Here is a 4,085-nt window from a genome sequence, read left to right as displayed (position 1 = left end):
AGATTGAACGCATTCTTAATAGCTTTAAGAAATATAATGGACTCGATAATGGGTAATAAAACTTGGAATTTGATTAGTTTCAAGTCTATAGGTTGTAAGTGGATTTTCAAGAAAAAATTAAAAGTTGGTCCAACCATTGATAAGTTTAAAGCTAGGATAGTGACTAAGGGCTTTACACAAAAGGAAAGAATTGACTACTTAGACAAATATGCACCAAAAGCAAGAATAGCTACAATTAGAGTGATGAAAACACTTGCATCAATTCATAAATTGGTAATTCATGAAATGGATGTTTAAACGGCATTTTTAAATAGTGAATTAGATAAAGATGTATATATGAAGCAACGTGAAGGGTATGTGATTCCTAATCATGAAAGAAAATGTGTAAGCTTGTTAAGTCTTTGTATGGATTAAAGCAAGCACCAAAATAGTGGTCTCATAAGTTTGATGAGGTTGTTCTAACTTATGGCTACAAGGTTAATCAATCTAACAAATGTGTCTATAGTAAATTCAGTAATGGCAAAGGTTTATTATTTGTCTATATGTGGATGACATGTTAATATTTGGTACCGACTTGGAATAAGTTGGGGATACAAAAAGGTTCTTGTCAAAAAATTTTAACATGAAAGATATAGGTGTGACAAATGTTATTTTTGGTATAAGAATAATAAGAGATAATGATGGCATAATATTATCTCAATCTCATTTCAATCAAAAGATAGTAAAAAAGTTTGGTAAGTTAGATTGTACACTTGTATTTATACCTTATAGTTTTAATTTAAGGCTAGTACCAAACAAAGACAAGCTATTAGCGAAACTAGAATATGCAAGGGTAATACAATGTCTAATGAATGTTTGGTATGTACAAGGTTAGACATCGCTTTTGCGGTTGGGATGTTAAGTTAGTTTACAAATAATCCAAGTAAAGTTCGTTGGTATGCAATTAATAAAGTTCTAAAGTACTTAATGAGTACAATAAACTATGGCATTTGGTATTCTGATTTTTCTTAGTTTTAGAAGGGTTTACAAATGCTAGTTGGAACTCAAATAGAAAAGATTTATACTTTTATTGCATGTTGGATTTTTATAATTTGTGGAGGTATTGTTTTTGTCATAACCCAATTTTCGGGCCATGTCCAGAGCAAAGGCCCAATGGGCTCAGCCCACTAAGCCCAAGCAAGCCTCTTATATAATCTTATACAATAATTCATATCCCTTTAAAATCCAAGATTCACAATGTTCAAATATAGTCCCTTTGAAAACAATTTATAAAACCCAATTATGCATTCATAATGGCATCATCTACCATAATATACATATATAGCTTGACAAATGAATCTTAGTATTTCACCTCAAGTATTCATATACACATAATTAGGCCTTGACCGTCAGCGGAGTGACTCTGGTCACGGTTGCTAACATTTAATGTCATGGTACCTACCGGGCAATGGATAGGGAGGATCACCTTATCCTAGGATTCAATCACCTTTAACTCAGGAAACCTAAAACATGAATTTTAAAAACATGAGTACAAACTCAGTGAGTGAACATAGGAAAAGAACAAGCAATGACAAGTAATGGTTTAGAAAACATGATGCACTTATTGAAAACAATGCCATTTAGTTCAAGTTCTTATTAAAATCCCTCCATTAAACCCTTGGTTGCAAAATCATTTAATGATGAAAGAACCATATTCAGCATGAAATTGGAAAGAAAGGAAATTTTCAGCAATTATCCAAGCAAGGCAGTATAAATAGAATGTTTTTTGTTGCAATAAAATCAATTTGCAAATAAATGGAAAATTTTCAAGATTCATCATATGCATCCCACCACATCGTGCATATAGCTGAACATCCCATCTCTCCCAACTCATGTGCATCCCATCCCACCACATCGCGCACATAGCCAAACATCCCAACTCACCATGCTCATGTGCATCCCACCACATCGTGCACATAGCCGGACATCCCAACTCACCTAGCTCATGTGCATCCCACCACATCGTGCACATGGCCAGACATCCTATCTCACCCAACTCATGTGCATCCCACCACATCGTGCACATAGCCGGATAATATCACCATCCATTTCTATCACCACCGTCATCACACTATTCATTTCATAACATAAAAACATTTCATAAGGGTTTGTTCCCGTGCAAGTTTTGAAGAAAAACCAATAAAATGTTTTAGGGGATTCAGTCAAACATATATATGTATATCGCAAAACATTTTAATGCAAGTTCACTCACCGATATTTGGTGAACCTTTAATGGACTCTAACTTCCCTAACAGTTCAAATAGGGCTGAGGGCCTCGTTGGAACCTATCATGCACAAAAACATCACAGCCAATCCAATTTATATTAATATCACTCCAAAAGTTGTTTTCCCAAATCAAGCTTCACTAGCCCTTCCTATCTATCTTCCATTACCATTTGATTGGCTATTCAGTTCTCTACTTTAGTAACACTAGAAATAGATAAACAACTTCAGCAATACACAGTTCATAACTCTAATTGTTAGCCTTTATCAATAACTTAAAACCAATCCTAATTCATCACTCACCTTGGTGGATTGTAATGAAATTTCGTCCCAAGAGTCCTCAAACTATCATGAAACCTCTCTTTCTTTCTCTACAAAGTTCATCTAGTGAGAGAAAGTATTGAAGAAAGACTTTTAAGGGTTTGTTTAAGGTGGGGGAATAAAAGAGTATGAAAAACCCTACAACAAGGTGTGTAGAGCACAAAAATTGAGGTTAGTTTGGGAGAGTGATGGAAGCTTGAGAGAAGCTTTCATGGAAGAAGAGAGAAACGTGTGATGGGAGGAAGAAGAAGAAGAAGTTGCTGGAGAAATGAAGAAGCTGCTGGAAGAATGAGAATTTTATAGTTAAAGCTTATCTAAATTTTCATGCAATTACAATAATGCCCTTAACAAGGCCACTTGTCTTCCTCTTTTTCTTGTGCAATCTTTTTACTCTTTTGACATTGGGAAAATGTCCAAAATCCTCTAAAAGAGGTCCCTTAAGTAGCCCCTAAAAGTCCTAGCTTCAAAAATCCCCTAAACTTGTTATTTGTGGAAATTATGGTGAGGGCCGCGGCTCTCAATTTCCAGCACCGCGACGTTCAAATGTTCTATCCAACTTGCTCTTTTAGTGCAGTACTTTTACCTTAACAAAGGTTTTTGACCACATTCCCATCAAAACTGGGCAAAGTGGTAAACATCAAAGTTGTAGCCCTGCCTCTTAGCTTTCTAATGGTCCAAAAATCATGTCATTTAGACTCCTCTAGTGGGAGATATGCTTAAAAAACCAAAACATATGCAAATAGCGCAACAACTCATTATGCACCTTTCTTCACCCATTGAAATTATTTTTGAATCCTACTCCTATAATGACATAAATAATTATAAGTAATATAAAACTAGCATCATTAGCTCCAATTAAACCTTTAAACATAAGTTTCATCTCGAGTTACGTGTCTATGAAGATCGAGGTTTCACACGTAAGCTTTATTAGCCACCATATCAAAGTACGAGATACTACAGTTTCTTACGGTTCTAAGAAACAATCATGTGAAGCAGATTCTACCATGGTAACAGAGTTTATAACCTTATCATCTATCACTAAAGAAGTGGAATGGTTAAGAGATTTACTGTATGAATTTCCATTGTGACTAAAACCAATGCAACCAATTTTAATACATTATGACATTGAAGCTATAGTTTCAAAAGCATATAGTCAAGTGTATAATTGAAAGAATAGATACATTGGACTTCAACTCAGAATTGTAAGACAACTGTCATGCCCCAAACCTAAGGTTTTAGGACATAACAAATGCCACATACTCATGAGATAAATCCCATAAGTATGTAAGACAACAATATCACACTAATCCAAATATACTATCTCCAAAGTCTCTTCAAAGTTTATACTTTAGATCTCGATCAAAGATTCACTTAACATCCGTCAAAATACTTCAAAAATCTCAATAGATCAAAAATCAAAATTCAATTCCATAGTGTCTCCAAAGATTAAAATCATTCTTTTCCCTAACCTTGAGCTTAAAAGGTCTATCTTATCAAAGTTC

General features: G+C 34.5%; 1 long non-coding RNA gene across 1 annotated transcript; it reads right to left on the bottom strand.

Moving 5' to 3' along the window:
* On the bottom strand, positions 1,236-2,825 carry LOC108662941. Its single transcript, XR_001928832.1, has 2 exons — positions 2,566-2,825; positions 1,236-1,502 (listed from the first exon to the last, which is right to left on the bottom strand). It is a non-coding gene; the product is annotated as an uncharacterized LOC108662941 (long non-coding RNA).

Source organism: Theobroma cacao, chromosome 7, assembly GCF_000208745.1.
Source record: "Theobroma cacao cultivar B97-61/B2 chromosome 7, Criollo_cocoa_genome_V2, whole genome shotgun sequence".
NCBI classification, from domain to species: domain Eukaryota; kingdom Viridiplantae; phylum Streptophyta; class Magnoliopsida; order Malvales; family Malvaceae; genus Theobroma; species Theobroma cacao.
The sequence above is the reverse complement of the archived record's forward strand: the minus strand, read 5'-3'. Positions and strand labels throughout refer to the sequence as shown.